A 17,421-nucleotide genomic window follows, 5' to 3' on the forward strand; every position below is an offset into this window, starting at 1 on the left:
AGTAGTTAAATGAGCCCAATCTTTACAAAATTAAAACACTGCTTACATAAAATCATGAATACAAATAATCAAATAATATATTCAGAATATATCTGTGTGGGTCCATTCTGCATAACGAGTACTTTTACTTTTGATACTTTAAGTACATTTTGATGCTGATATCTTTGTACTTTTACTTCAGTAAGTTTTGAATGCAGGACTTTAACTTGTAATGGAGTAATTTCACAGTGTGGTATTAGTACTTTTACTTAAGTAAGGGATCTGAATACACAGCTAAAAAGAACCCCGACTCACATACAGCTGTCCCCAAAAACAATCAAGGGGACACGTCAACTTTAGTATTACACCTGAAAATCATAATCAATTTAAAGTGATTAGACATTTGTTTTAATTTAACCTCATAACAGTATATTAAGTAGTTAAATGCGCCCTATCTTGACAAAATTAAAATATTGCTTTCATAAATGCATCAATATTAATAATCCAATAATATATTTAGAACAGGGATCTCAAACTCGCGGCCCGCGGGCCAATTGCGGCCCTCGTGACGATATTTTGTGGCCCCCACCTTGATATGAAAGTTTAATGTGAGTTTTATATGAATGGCACTTTACTGTTTTGTGTGTGGAAGGTCCCTTTAATTACTTTTCTTGGTAATTTTGTGTCTTTTTTTAGTAATTTTGTGTCTTTTTTTAATAATTGTGTGTCTTTTTTAATAATTTTGTGTCTTTTAAAAAAAATAATTTTGTTACTTTTTGGTAATTCTGTGTCTTTTTTTGGTCATTTTGTGCCTTTTTTTTTTAAAATAATTTTGTGTCTTTTATGGTAATTCTGTGTCTTTTTTGTCATTTTTGTGTCTTTAAGTAATTTAGTGTTTTTTTCAGTCATTTTGTGTCTTTTTTTAAATAATTTTGTGTCTTTTATGGTAATTCTGTGTCTTTTTTTTGTTCATTTTGATACTGCCTCCTGATTTAGAATATATAAAACAATCTAAGGGAACAAAGTAAAGGATCTGAATACTTTTTCCACCACTTATTAGACCTGATTCATGAAACTGGGCAGCAGACAGATCATGATTATACTCAGAATAAAACTATGCAAGGCATGAAGTGGCCTCCACCCTGCGTCAAGTTTCTGAAAAGACGCTAGAATTTAACAGGAAGTTTATATGTGATACATACAAAATAAAAGCATGGAATTGGCCACGATTTGGCTTGAAAAACACATCCAGCAATTCAAAAAAAACATGTAAAATCGCTAAATAAATTGTGATTCAACATCATATGCAGATATTACATACATAAAGACTAAATCCATAATTTCAGTTGTATCAAGGTGTTTTTTATGGGCGGAAGTCGTGTTTTTGCTGCTGCTAACTTGACGCCAGTCACCTTTTCTTGATCCCGACCCTGCAGCCAATCAGCGGCTGTCAGAGACACATGAACGGTGATAATATCCACGGAACAGGCTGCAGGCAGGAGGAACAAAGAAAGCCGCCCGTTGCGTGGAAAACGTCCTTTCACTTCGTCAGCGCGGAGAAATATCCACGTCGGGTTTTTGGCTTCACTTTAAACACTTTCCTCCAACTGTTAGTGTCACTCCGCGGCAATAGTCCGCCTGGTTTGTTCCGCTGAGGATAACTGAGGAAACTTGGCGTCGTGAGGCTTGTTGGGTCGCCAAACCTTCCCTTTTTACACGCTGCGTGGAAGGTAACGCACGGTGAGTTGATCTTTTATCTCCCATTAGACTGTAATGTAGTGCCACGAACAACTGTGTTATATTATGGTGTCGAGAAGCAGAAAAAACTCTCGTTTCAAACTTTTCCCGTGTTTTTCTTCTCCTGAGGAATCGATAGCACCGATAGATACCTTTCTCTTTCTTTCCAAACTCTATTAAATATTGTGTTAATTTAGTGATTTATTCTCTCTGGACAAACAAACTCACAGAGATTAACCAAACGTGACATGTTTTCTGACTATTTAGGGTCCAAACATGATTTCGGGTTTAAACTATTTAATCGAGGCGTTTGTTTTCTTTTTGAAAAACATCTGAACTTGTTGAATTATTTGTCACTGAAGCTATAACTGGTACTGCAGCATTAGGTATGAGTAATAATAAAAAAATGCATTTTATACTGAGCTTCAATTGCGCGTTTGGAAGTCATTCATGCGCCGAAACACCAAGAGAGACATTATATCTAACCAGGTGTGTTTTAATGAGATATCAGAACCAAAACTACCAGATTTTGCTTGTAGATTTAGTCTCTTTGCTCTTTTTCTCTATTCAAGAGAGATCTGTGGTTCACACGATACACTGTTTACTGTTGCAAAGCACTGTTCCCTTTTAAAGGAACACTTAGATTTTTGCCTCATTTAAGCGTAAATCAAATGACAGATTTCCCGCAAATTAATTCAATTTCTCCATATGTGTACTGCGCAAGTGAAAAAAGAGAGACATGATTCTGTTGCCAGCATTTTAAGTTGCTCATTTTGAGTTTCAACTAAGCAGCTTCTCCCTCCAGCTTTGCTTTGACCAAACACAGCTCACATTATCCCAGGTGTGCAAATAAGGCTCCCTGACGCCCGAGACGCATTAGAAAGTGGACTATTTGACTCCATTCAGTGCCCATGTGATTTAAAGTGTGCCTGCTGTTAAAGGGCTAAATGCTCCGCCTGTAACTGCACCATCTGCTTTGCCCTCCTGGGCATTGGCAGGCTACTGTCCAGCTCGAGTGTTATGAGAGATTTGTGTGGGTGGAGCACAGCAGATGGTGAGATGGAGAACATATCTGGCTGATGTGGTAGCTCAGATCACTGTTGTGGTTGTTGCCCGGCTCGTTTTTTTCACTTGTGGTTGGTGCAGTAAACAAAAACTAGAACCGTTTGAACCCATTGACGCCTAAAACTGCCTGTAAAAATTTTAAAATCAGCCCCTAAAACCTGAAGTTTTTCTGGAAATTCAACAGAAGTGTCAACGCTTCTACTAAATAATAGATTTTTCAGCCTCTGTAGCAGATAGAAATGAAATTCAACAAGTATTTGAGAGCTTATACAAATACTACAAAACGACATATCCGCTTTCCAGGCTTCAATGGGTTAAGCATGTAAGTAGGGCTGTGCCATACTGTATCGTTCACAATAATATCGGTATATTTTTTTTATGGTTAAAATACATAAAAATGCATATCATGATATTGGCAACGTTCCTACTTCTTGATGTAGTGGTTAAAGTTGTTATAATCACAAAAAGCTACTTACTCCCTGTAGCTAAACACATGCAGCTTTCAAAATAAAAGCACGGTGTGTTAAGAGAATCCACCACAGAAATTACAAGAAGACTGTCAAAATAAGATGCCTTAAATAAAACATACAAGAACCTTTACAAAATGTCATTAAAATATGCCCCCGAAACCCCTAAATGGTTATTTTTTATTATTTGCTCATAATCAAGAGTCAAGAGTAGATTATTTTGTATTTGGCAACTGTTGAGATTTGCACTTCAAACTACATTTTAGATTTATAATTATTTATACAGACTAAAAAAAATAATATTTTCTATGTCTTTTTAACCCATAAGAACCCACGGTGACACCCATGTAACGAACACTTCAAATATTCTAGAACAGGGGTCTCGAACTCAAATTACCTGGGGGCCAAAAGGACCAAAATTACAAAAAAAAAGGACACAAAATGACAGAAAAAAAACTAAATTACTTAAAAAAGACACAAAAAAGACACACAAAATTACTTAAAAAAGACACAAAAAAGACACACAAAATTACTTAAAAAAGACATAAAATGACCAAAAAAAGACACAAAGTTACAAAAAAGACACAAAATGACAGAAAAAAACTAAATTACTTAAAAAAGACACAAAAAGACACACAATTAATTAAAAAAGAGACACAAAATTACTAAAAAAGACACAAAATGACCCAAAAAACAACATCATAAATATGTTCTGTGTGGTCCACTTGGTCTGTGATATATCCCCCATAACTTTTATTTATGGATAACTGGATCAGGGTTCTTATGGGTTAAGTATTTCCTGAAATAGCCTGAAATATAGCCTGAAAAAATAGCCTGAAATATCGTGATATTCTCTTAGGGCCATATCGCCCAGCCCTACATGTAAACAATTCCTGTCGGACAACTCCATCATAATCAGCATGGGAGATGGGTTGGATCTTAATTGGCTTCCATATACCTTTTTTTGAACGCCAGGTCCTATGCTCCCATCATAGAGGAACTATTGACCTCTGAACTCCATGTCCCACCATCTGGGCTTTGACCCCGTGACCCTGTGACATCAGTTGACCTCCGTGTTACCGCGAGAGTGGGTGGTAGAACGAGCTCCAGTCCTGAGTTTCAAAGGTCAACAGTGTAATTCCAGAGTCTAACAGGAAGAACCGCTCACTATTGACTACTGCCAAGCAAAGGGTTAAACCAATTGTTTGACTTTAACCTGTGCACAGCTGCAACAAACGGCTATTAATTATTGAAATGATTAGTCGACTAATCGGGTAATTAATTGCACAATTACTTCATGGCTCTTATTTAGCTATCAAGCTTTTATATTTAATTGGAGGTTATTTTAAGCATGTGCTAACTAACAGTAGAGACAATGTAGGACTTAAACTGCTGCTGATTTAGCTTTTATAACTAGGGATGGGAATAATTAATTGATCGATTGATTAATGTCATTAAGAATTTGGTGGATCACGTGGAATTTTGAATCGATTTAACTGTATCTCTCTGACAGCCAACGAGCTGAGAATTAAGTTGGATAAAGCTTCAGTTTGTACACTGAAAGTTGCAATAACAATTATAAAACACACAGAAATACAAGAGTGTTAATTTGAGCAAAACTAGCTTACTGTGTCAAACCTTGCTAACATGAATTACTGAGTTTAATTTGATCCAAAACTTATTTAAACACAAAACACATTAAATATGAAGATTACTGTGAAAACTAACCTAATGCCTCTTCAGGGGCTAAAACATAAAACGTTATCTTTACAGTTTAATCTCACTTGAGTTAGTTTTGATGATAGACAGGAAATCTTTTTGTCCTTTCAAAATAAAACCATCCATTATCAAAACAGGCTTTTACATAGTAGAGCAAAACTAGCTTACTGTGTCAAACCTTGCTAGCATGAATTACTGAGTTTAATTTGATCCAAAACTTATTTAAACACAAAACACATTTAAATATGAAGATTATTGTGAAAACTAACCTCATGTCTCTTCGGGGGCTAAAACATTAAACATTAAACTCCTTGACATTATCTTTACAGCTCAATCTCACTTTTCGTCCTTTCAAAATTAAAGCGTCCGCTATCAAAACTTTTTTGCATAGTACTGCATATATATATATTTTCTTTTGCCCATGTATGCATGTAGCGATCAAGATTAGATTCGATTTTATTTGTCATTGCACAGAAATACAACGAAATTCAATGCACTCAGGTACTGGACTCATAAAAAAAGCATAATAAATAGTAAATAACAAGATACATCTCATCTCAATAAATGGTAAATAGAATAGATACATTCTCATTCTCTCAGCACTCTCAGTATATTCATGTCATTCATTCACTGTACCATCAACTTAGTGCCATTGTATGCATTAAAACAATACTGTAATTTTAATTGATCGTTAACGTTATAGATAATCGAGTTGGCAGGTTTCTTCCAAATGCCCATCCCTACTTCTTAAGCCTGCAATAAGTGAGTGGTGGGGTTTTTAAATCATGAAGTTAAGTGGTCGATCAGCCTGATAATAACAGTGATGTGCTTCCTTATGGTGCTACAGCTGGGCAGCAGTATGTTTTCAGTACCAGACTGTCTTTTTATTTATTTTTTATTGTTGGAAAAACCAGTTGATGTAGCGTTATAGAAATTGATATCAGTGTTGCCCTGTATCTGTTGAAATGTGGAAAAAATGTCCTTCATCAAGGCTGTTTCATTTAACCCTTTGATGCACAACATGGGTCAAAAATGACCCTCATTCATTCCCCATGTTTAATATAATATTGTTATTTAATGCTGCTGTGTGTTTCTGTGCTCTATCTTCTGATATCCACTTATTTTATGATTGAATATTTCAATTATTCTTTAAATATCTTGTTTTTGATAACAACAGATCATTATTTCCATTTTGCCTCTCATACTTTATGAAGAAAGAAAGGTTTTGTGTTATTACATAGCTAACTACTTAGTTAAGTAGCTTGCTAAGCTAACTACTTAGCCAAGAAGTTAGCTAAGCAGTTAGCTTAGCAAGCTACTTAGCTAAATACTTAGCCAAGAAGTTAGCTAAGCAGTTAGCTTAGCAAGCTACCTTGCTAAAAAGTGGATATGGGTCATTTTTGACCCATGTTGTGCATTAGAAGAGTAGTGACACAAAAAGGGATTTTATTAAAAAATGAATGAAGGAAAACATAAAATTAGGATGTAAGATGATCAAAAACAAACTAATTGAGGAAAACCTGGAATACTGAATGATGAAAATAATTTATTGTAAAGATATAGAACATAAAAACTCACACATATCGGGTCACTTTAGACCAGGGGTCTCAAACTCAAATTACCTGGGGGCCGCTGGAGGCAGTATCAAAATGACCAAAAAAAAAAGACACAAAATTACTAAAAAAAAGACACAAAATGACAGAAAAAAACCGAAATGACTCAAAAAGACACTAAATGACCCCAAAAAAGACACAAAATGACTGAAAAAACACTAAATTACTTTAAAAAGACACAAAATGACCCCAAAAATAGGCCTACACTAAATTACTAAGAAAAGACACAAAATTATTAGAAAAAGACACAAAATTTCTAGAAAAAAGACACAAAATTACTAACAAAAGACACAAAATTGCATTACATAACATTTCCACTTTTTCCAGTAAAAACAATACAGCAGATAATAAACGGACTTCCACACACAACACAGTAAAGTGCTGTTCATATAAAACTCACATTAAACTTTCATATCAAGGTGGGGGCCACAAAATATCATCACGAGGGCCACAATTGGCCCGTGGGCCGCGACTTTGAGACCCCTGCTTAAGACCAATGTTGTGCATCAAAGGGTTAAACGCCTTTTGAAATTAAATTGCTCCTTCACAACGAATCCATTGCTGTCACCTCTGTATGAAACACAATAATAATTTTACACCCGGTAGAAACGTGTCACGTTGTCTTGGAGATAAACATTCAACATCTCTAACCTGCTGCAACAATCTGACAAACTGTTCATCCACTCAGATGATTCAGCTTCCTGCAGCATCACTGTCAGGATGTTTGGTGGATTTATGTTGACAAATGAGGAGGGGGAAAAATTGCGGTGCAACGCTATTGTCCCTCCTGTGTCAAGCAGCAGATGAGTTGTAATGACAGCTGTGGGTGACTCCAGGTAACGCTGCTTCCTCTCCTGCAGCATCCTGCTGCTGCCACAAACCAGCAGCACATTGATCATGACAATGAGGCTTCAGCATCTTCTGCAATCCAGCTCAGGGAGCATTATTAACACTTACTTGTCAGGTTTTTTACCAGCAAGTAGCAGCAATTTACCAGCAATTTATTGAAAATCTCAGGATCTGACCTGGCCGATATGATATTGCCACCCTAATTAAGGCAGCATCTATCTTCTTCTCTGCTAAATTGGCTCTTTACCCTCTCTGAATCCCAACAAGCTGTTTCAGGGTTTTTTGCTCTTTTTATATTTTACTCACTGTGGTCATATATTTCACTGCAATATCCAATCCAATCCCCTTTATTTATATAGCACAATTTTAGCAAACACAAGGTTTCCAAAGTGCTGCACAAACAATAAATACATAACACAATACAAAGAGATGTAGTAAACAATAGATCAGTAAGATGCAATAAGATAAAATAAATTAAAAATGGGATAAAAATAAATAAAATAAAATGTAAAATGTACTGCCCGCACAAAATAAAATATGCATGAATACAATAAAAACAAAAAATCATATCTCTACGTGGTGTTAAAAGCCAACGAGAAGAGGTGCCTGCAACTCTATCAAATCAGCACAATCATGGATAGAAGTGGGAACAACTCCAATGTGTTTTGTGCAGGATAACAGTTATGATGACGTAACAAGTTGTAAAAAAGAAAAACCATTATTCTTAAAAAGTTGGAATGAAATGGAAATTATATATACACAGTACTTTTGCCCACAAGTTTTATGGCTATTGGAGGAAAAAATGGGTCTCCACATGCTTTACATATTGAACTATTTGGATTTTTCCCAATCTCTACCTCTCCTGTCCTCTCCCCTCTGCTCTGTGTAAACAGCCTGTCCTCTCCCCTCTGCTCTGTGTAAACAGCCTGTCCTCTCCCCTCTGCTCTGTGTAAACAGCCTGCAGTTCTGTCTGATTTTCAGTGAATATTTGTCACGTGACCGTTCCTCTCAGCAGAATCAATCATGGCTTCATAGTGTCACTGGGGAGCAGAATTTAATGTTTTTAACAGCATCGAATTAGTCCAAATTTTTTTTTTGGGCAACATTTAAAAGGAGAAATGTACAATAAAGTGATTTTTGACAGAAATATCACAATTTTAAGCTTAGTTTTTGTTACTTACGGAAACTTTCGTAACCTATGATCCATTGTCGGACCGTTGGGAAGTTCTTTCTATGATAAACTGTATTTTTGACGATCTTTGGGCGTGCACACGTTTCAATCCTGCGGTGTGATTCAGAGGGTTAAAATGTCCATAGAAAGGAACACAAAAGAATTTATTATCTGACTTTACTTCCAAACAGCAGCTGCTATGTTCATGCATTCCTGCTGCATCATGTCAGGAGATGTTTTTCCTTCCAGATAGAAATATTCCATGTTGTTTCTGTCAGCTGATCTACAAACTATAGTTATCTCCTGCAGGGATGCCTAATAGATGTCCAGCCCTGCACTCCCTACCATCCTACACTCGTTCTCTCTCTTTTACATGCACACAGTCATAGAGGAGGCTGTTGCAGCAGAGGGGGGGCTGTAGCCAGTGTGCCTGATGCTGACTCAGTAGAATGTTAATGTTGTGAAATCCCATTAAGAGCAATCCGGTGCTGAGCAGGGCCACGCCTGGGCTTTACGGGACAGCAGGTCATTTTAAAAGGCCAGCAGTGGCCTCGTGTTTGCACTGTGTAATGGGATCTAATCACTTGAGTGGCTCACAATAAATTGAATTGCTCTTTTAAATCGCTGCCACTCATGTTTAGTTGCTCTTGACGGCCATTTAAATGATTTTGGATTAGTGTTGCTGGTTGGAAATAATTGTTCTCTGAGCCACGGCTGCACTTTGGTGCCCGTGGTAAATAAATAAATACTGCAGAGTTTTGCACCGTTGCTTCTGCAGACACAGAGCAAAAAAATCAAATAAAGAAAATGCATTAGTTGTTTTCATTGCCCTGTCCTGATGATACGGCTGATTGCACATCAGGGGCTGCATGCAAAGTAAAAACATTTCCCACTGGGTTGGGTAGTGAGTACCAGCCAGTATCAGCTTGGTCATATTGTGGGTTTTTCCTGACTGGAGGGGATCTTGTGTAAGACAGTGCTGAGCTCTGACTGCCCACCATGAGATGAGCACATCGCCACTGGCTTAAGACTGTCACTACTGATTAGATGAGACCTTTTTCTCAGCACAAGAGTTTCTATTATAACCATTTGAAGTAAATCTTCTTCATCGTATGCTTCCTTTAGGCGTGTTGTGCATGATTATGCCAGCCAGTGTTGGCTGTCGCTGGCGGCTGAGTGATGCGTGCTGCAGATTGGATTGTTACGAAGCTCTTCAGCTCTTCAGGCAGATGACGGATGTTCCTCCCTACGGAGAGAGTTGGAGACTGGGGATGTACCGTATAAGTTACAAGGGCTGTTTATCTTTCACATCTGAGGAGGATGTGGTGTGAAGCGCTCCTCCTGGAAGGAGCTTCCACCCACATGTTTCTATACTGGTACACTGAAGCGCTGCATTATGTGCTGCATTGTGGGACTAACTCCTGTGAATGAAAACTACTCCTGACAGTAATTATGCTCACCGTGTATTCACTGAATGCAGTGAACATAGTAGATGATACCACAGTCTCCTATAGGAATATGCTGCTTGTTAAAGGGAGCTGCTATGGTTTTGTTTTAGGAGCACTAAACAACTAGGCTCTCTGAAAAAAGCTTTTTTTTTTTACAACTTAGGCCCCGTTTACACGAGGACGGTCTGAACAGAAGACGCAAAAGTGTCTTCGCTTTTTATTCCTCGTTTAGACGAGCGTTTTCAGGAGGAAATCTGCTGCATACGGTGACGCAAAAGTGTGTGAAATTCGATTGCATGCAACCAGGCGGCATCACTTAAAGCCATAAGAGCATCTTTGGGCATGCAGAAGTTTTCACGCCACACATTTTCATCAGCTACTCCTTCCACAAAGTTCTCCTCCATCACTAGATCTCCCAGGTCTCGTTCACAGCCGTCTGGCTCCTCCCACCAATCGCTGCATCCAGAATGTGATGGAGGTAATTCCAGATCCTTCTCTGTTCACTAATACTATCTGTACATATCCTGGACATTTGGTGGAAAGACTCCTGTAAGTTTATTAGAGCTGCCAGAGCAGCTTGAAGGTCCCACCATGGAAATAATCCCACGTTTCTTTATTTCCTGTCCTGGAGCATGTATGTGACGTAAACACATACGTGACGTGAGCAGATCAGATCAGAGTTTTGTGTCTTGTCAGTGTAGACGACACGCTACGGAGGAGAGGATTACACTTTTACACTTTGGAGGGTGGTTTCAGATTTTTGCGTTTTTAAGCCCCAAAAACGCCGTCACCGTCTAAACGAAAGGCACTTCACATAAAATATTTTGTCGTTTTTACCCGCGAGCGTCCTTGTGCAAACGGGGCCTTAAAGAGTAAAATTCAAGCTCTTTCAAGGTACCAAAACCAAATAAATGTATTTATCAACACATCCAAATATTTACATTAAATGCATATGCGGAAAATCATGTTTATAGAATGAATCTAGACCTGCAGCAGTTAAGGGCGGGCTATCTGGGGAGAAAAAAAAAAATCTTATTTTTTAAAAAAATTCCAAAAACGAAAATCCGACGATATCCTTTTAAAATGTGATTTCTTTACCAAAAACAAAATGCTGTTACAATTCTTCTTGCCAACCAGGAAACTGTGGATGGACACAATGTTTCAGAACAACAACTTGTTTATTTTCTCTAAACTTTAGCATTCAAGAGACTCCCAGTTCAACTTCAATGCAGAGACATTAAAGCTTCTCTCCCCTGAGGTAAATTGTGCAGCATACAAATAATCTTTGTTTGTTGTCTTTTTGAGATATTATAAATACTTGCACATTGTCAAAACAACGTTAACGATATTACGTTGATGAAATATATCGGCCGCTTCTAGCAGCAATAAATTTATATTGGCACTATTGGCTGTTTTTATATGAACTTTTATTGTACGTTTTTAATGTTTACTTATTTAATGCTCCTTTCATTTTAATTATTATCCCTCCTGTTATGTTTGTTTCTCAGGAACAGCAATAATGTTCGTGGGGCAATTTGACTTGGGGGCATGTTTAATTATACAGAAGTGTTAGAAACTAAAAAATCCCAATAAAAGAAAGACGAAAGATTTCTAGTTTACAGTGATTGTGTAGATAAAACACCAGATTATGTTGAAAATCAAGCATTTTTCCAGAAGTATATTCAGATTCAAGCATATTCCAAACATTGACTTTGTATGAACCGTATATGTGTGAAAACACAGACGGTTCCTGTTCGCTGCTGTGGTTGTTTGTATACACAGAAGTGACTCATGTTCACAGTATAAATGGGTGCATTGCTTCGGATGCCTTCCAGGAGAGATTGTTTAAAAGTGTAATGTGCATAATTTGGCCTTTTGAGTGAAGTTGAAAAGTGTGCAGGCTTGGTGAGATGGCAAACAAAGAGACACAAAGACTGAATTGCAGAGTGATCAATAGAGAGTAGAGGATGGGGGAACTGTAGTGATCACCTTTATAAAAAATCTCTTTCAGGCAATAAATTCAGGTTTGAAAATCCTCTTGTAACTGAACTTGAACTAAGATATAATGCTGACAATGGAAGTTTTTTTTTTAATTTTGATAACACTTTACAATAACATCTAAGTGATGTTTATAGATGGTTTATAAACCAGTTATTATTAACCATTTACAAAATTCTATACATATTTAATCTTTAAATGTTTTCAAGCAATTTCTTAAAGGTATAAGAATCATTTTGAAATCATTTACATACTTAATATGGTGTTAAAAATGTTATAACGAGTGTAAAGCTATTAATAAACTAATAATTATGTTTGTTTATGGTAAAGTAATCTATTTGGCATTTATAAATTATAGTTCAACATTATTACATTTTCTATTCACCATTCTAAATGGCCTATATATGGTTCATAAATGATGATTAAACATTAATAAACTATCTCTTTACCATTTATAAATGGTCTATTTACCATCTATAAATGATGGTTATTGTAAAGTGTTACCAAAATTTTTTTTAACTTTATTGCCTTTATGCACATTTACAGACAATTAACATCACAAAGGAAAACAAATCAAAACATCTTGAGATTGGGTCTCATCTGTTAAGGGTATTATACATATTTTATCTGGTTCTGTATTCCAAAAAAAGAAAAAAATAATCATAAATAAATAAATAAAAAGGGCTAATTTAGATAATAATAGTGTATAAGAGTCTTAAGCAATATAGTCTGTAACTGGGGCCCACCTTCTCATAAAAACAGGGACTTTTAGCTGTAATTGGTCATATATTCCATCATGTAGACATGTTTTACTTTCTGTAACCACTGAGTGATCATGGGGGGGTCTTTCTTCATCCAATTCATAGTAATAATTTTTCTTGCAATCATCAGCAAAATGGACAATAGAAGTTTAATGTAATTGTTTGTGGTGAGAGTATAGAAAACTCCTTCTCTATTGATCGTGCTGCTGAAGTGGAACTTGATGTTGAGATTACTTTAAAAGCTGACGACTCATCTTTGCATTCAACCTGATATTTGACCTGGAAGCAGGAAGTTTCCTCTTAAATGTTTTAAACCAGACATCCTGCTGTTTCCTCCTCCCACTCCATCAGCTCTCCTCCTCTTCATCTTCCTCTTCCTGCCATAACAATCCACCATGCAAAACAGTGTGCCCCAACCACCGGGTCACTGTGAGGACAGACGGTCCACATACACACAGCTGGGAATCATCTCACCTTAGCTGACCTTTAGTGCAGTGCTGTGTAGCTTGGTGCAAAAATGCAGTCATACATGGCTGCTAACTGTCAGTGTAGGGCAGCGGTTCCCAAACTTTTTTAGCCGTGCACCCCCTTCTATGTCCCAACTGGGTTGTCACACCCCCAATCCCCCACACCTTCAAAAAAACCAAAATGCAATAAGCTTTTTTATCGCCATATTAAAGGCAGCATGTTGAATCATGCTCAAATGAGAACACACATATAATAAAATAATCACAATCACAACAATGCGCTCTCGCATTTGAATTAATCTGAAAAACTGTAACACAGTTTCAATATAATACAACAAAGTTATGCACAAGTTTCTACTTTTAAGAGCAAAGAGGATCAGAGGCAGGAAGCACATAAGTCGGCAAAATGTTATAATATTTTGAGCCGCGTTGAACAAAAATTGCAGCAAGTTTAAATGAGCGTGGATCTAAAACAACCCGTCATCATAACAGGCTGGAAACATGGAAGAAGAGAACTTCTTCTACGCTTCATTTTAAGATGAAGTGCATTTTCAATAGCCTGCATTTATTAATTAATTAATATTACAGTTTTTCCCACACTTTGGGAATCCCTGGTGTAGGGAAACCGAGATTGGTAACACATGTCAATATGATGAAACAGAAGCTTATGATGCGTGTTTACATAAGCCATGAATGAAAAGCTTTAATTTGTGATATAGAATCTCACTACCGTTTCAGTTACTCTCCTTTTTGTTTTTGTTTTACCCCAACAGTACACTGCAAAAAAAGAAAAGTTGGGTGAACTCAAAATTTCAAGGCAACAAACTTCGATAAAATGTTAAGTTGGACAATTAAACTAAATATTTTAAGTTTAGTTTTTGAGTTTGCTCAACTCTGAATTCAGATTTTTGTCAACTCAACTGTAAGTTGTACTAACTTATAATTTTACATTGTAATAACTTTTAATCCTTACTTCTGCTAACTTCTGCAATGTGCTGAATTGGCACGATTGTAACGCCGCTATGAAATGTCAGCTAATGTTGCAACCACAATTTTGAGTTAGCATTGATACGCTAATGGCTACTCTTGTAGCTGTAACAAGCAGCACCGCTAGCATCAGTTAGCCGCTAGCATCAGTTAGCCGCTAGCGTCAGTTAGCCGCTAGCATCAGTTAGCCGCTAGCTTTCGCTAATGACAGAATTTCACCGCTTTCCCGCATTTCACAACAAAGAAATAAGAGTTATCAGAACTATTGTCCCTTGTTGTGAACCCCAACTTAAAGATATAAGTAACAACAACTCACCAACTTGTTTTTGAGCAGACAACTGGCTTCCTTTGTTGTGCTAACTTACATTATTGCCCTAAATGTCAATAATTTATGGAAATATGGTAAGAACAAGTCAAATGCAATACATGACACCTTATTAATGGGTTAGAATTGTTAAATGGGTTTAATCTAATAGATTCTAGAAGATTTAAAGTGTTTGTTACAAGGGTGTCACCATAGGTTCTTATGGGTTAAACACGCCAACAACAAGTAAAAAAACAACAAGAAAACGTTAGATAACATGATTGTTACGGTCCACATAAGCTTGGTGGCTGGCACTTTAGTAACACTGATGGTTAGAAAGCAAAAAAAGCTAAATAAAATATCTACACATACCTCCAGGTTCATTATGCCACACTACACTGACATGAAGAACTGCTCTGTGAGTTCCACTGGAGTCATGTTGCTCCAGTGACGTTACAGCAGCTTTGTTGCCTGCTGGGTTGCTCTGCAAGATGTCAGGATCTTTGTTCACAGCGGTGGCTCCATCTAAAGAAGCCTTGTAATCTTCCCTGTGTCTCTATATTGGTGCACGTCTAGTTCAAGGTTATGGAGGTGCCTGTTTTAGGTGTGCATATAAAGTTGAGTTTATTGTACAAGTTGCTAATGCTGGTGGGGATCTTTTAAAAGAAGGAAGAATTTTGCCAAAAAAGAAATTGTTTGGAAAAACTAGATCCTATTAAAAACATTAAATTCCAAGTACTGTAAAATATAATGGGCATTTGTTTAATAGCACTGAAGCCTCAGTGTATTGCAATTAAAGTATTAAGAAAAGCAGCAGCCTGTTTACACAGAGCAGAGAGGAGAGGACAGGAGAGGCTGTTTACACAGAGCAGAGAGGAGAGGACAGGAGAGGCTGTTTACACAGAGCAGAGAGGAGAGGACAGGAGAGGCTGTTTACACAGAGCTGAGAGGAGAGGACAGGAGAGGCTGTTTACACAGAGCAGAGGGGAGAGGACATGAGAGGCTGTTTACACAGAGCAGAGAGGAGAGGACAGGAGAGGCTGTTTACACAGAGCAGAGAGGAGAGGACAGGAGAGGCTGTTTACACAGAGCAGAGAGGAGAGGACAGGAGAGGCTGTTTACACAGAGCAGAGAGGACAGGAGAGGCTGTTTACACAGAGCAGAGGGGAGAGGACAGGAGAGGCTGTTTACACAGAGCAGAGGGCAGAGGACAGGAGAGGCTGTTTACACAGAGCAGAGGGGAGAGGACAGGAGAGACTGTAAACATGCATGTAGTTCAATATGTATAGCATGTGGAGACCCACTTTTTTTTCCTCCAATATTCATGACACTTTTTGGCACTGAAAAGTGTTGTGTGTGTGTGTGTGTATCTATAAATTACATTTTTATTCCAATTAAAAAAAACAACAACATCCAACAACCAACCAAAAAAAGAATTATCAGAGAAATTCAACTTGTATTCTTTCTTATGCTTTATGTCATTATCACTGTGTTATTCTGCACAAAACATATTTTTGAGTTAAATGTTTTATTTTTGTAGCCATGATTGTGCTGATTACATGGAGATGCAGGACTTATAGAGTGCATATACTGGAAGACAAGGCCACAGTGAGTAAAATGTAAAAAGAGCAAAAAAAAGAAAAACGCCCTGTTTGAACTGCTGCCCTCAGGGAAACGTTACAGCTCCATCAGAACACAAACCACAAGATTCATGAACAGTTTCTATCCTGCAGCTATCACCAGACTCAACTCAGACCTGAAAACAAACTCACTGGTCCCACAGCACTAATCAGGGACATCCACACATAACACAATGCTCTGCACTTTATATATTTATATAATTACAGTATTGTTTTAATGCATACAATGGCACTAAATTGATGGTACAGTGAATGAATGACATGAATATACTAAGTGCTGAGATGATAAGAATGTATCTTGTTATTTACTATTTATTATGCTTTTTTTATATGAGTCCAGTAGTCCTGAGTGCATTGAATTTCGTTGTATTTCTGTGCAATGACAAATAAAAATCTAATCTAATCGAAAAGGCTGAAGGGTTCAGAGGGTTAACCAACTGTTGAGTTCTCCTGAGGTAAGGAGGAAGTATCTGAGGTGTTTCTGGGAGAAGGAAGGAGGTTAGATCAAAGCAACACAAAAACGGAACAGACACATTTCACACCAGGGTCTATTTTCTGCCCTCTTCTTTCCCAAACTTTGTTTAGCATTTTTAATTAGACCTCAGTAAATTGCCCGAGCACGACAGCAAACCATTAAGCCATCAGAGTAAACGTGTGACGTGTCTGACTGTAGCTAATGACTGATTCTCTCGGGGTAGACGAGGCCACCAGCTTAACAATGGCACATTCAGCTAACTTAGCCGCCAAAGTGACATGCCACTTTTGATCTGCTGACATGCCTTCCAGCTACGCTCCATGTTATCAAAACCGTCCGCTGGCCTACATGCTGAGTGTGTCAAGCTGTTTTTGAGTTCGGCTGGTTACACTGTTGGAATATGCTATTAATTGTCCGCCCTGGTTGAGAAGATATGTGAAGCACTTTCTTGATGGCCAAGACTGATCATATACTTGGATTTTTTTTGGACAATTACTTTTTTAAAAATTGGATAACAGTAACTTGTTTGTATTCGTACTGGTGCTCTTTGCAAATGTGTTATTTTATTATATTGTCCATTTATGTCTTTTATTTTTCATAACTCACGGTGCAGCTGGAGAGAGGGTATTTGTGTTTGTCTATTTGACAACATGGTCTCACAGGAATCCGTGAAATAGCCACAGAATCACTCAAATTTCCATGAAACTGACACGGATTTTGCTATTTTTTTTCCTATTGGTT

The 17,421-nt window shown here is 37.4% G+C and overlaps 1 protein-coding gene across 2 annotated transcripts in view; it reads left to right on the top strand.

Moving 5' to 3' along the window:
* The first annotated feature begins 1,434 nt into the window (after positions 1–1,434).
* The window catches only part of LOC131970613 (SPRY domain-containing SOCS box protein 4-like), a 90,858-nt gene continuing 74,871 nt past the window's right edge, over positions 1,435–17,421 (top strand). For both annotated transcript variants that reach the window (XM_059332044.1, XM_059332047.1), the window contains exon 1: positions 1,435–1,719. The gene's annotated coding sequence lies outside the window, so the exon portion shown is untranslated. The remainder of the gene's footprint in view (positions 1,720–17,421) is intronic.

The sequence above is a fragment of the Centropristis striata genome, chromosome 4 (genome assembly GCF_030273125.1).
Source record: "Centropristis striata isolate RG_2023a ecotype Rhode Island chromosome 4, C.striata_1.0, whole genome shotgun sequence".
In the NCBI taxonomy this organism is placed as follows: Eukaryota; Metazoa; Chordata; class Actinopteri; order Perciformes; family Serranidae; genus Centropristis; species Centropristis striata.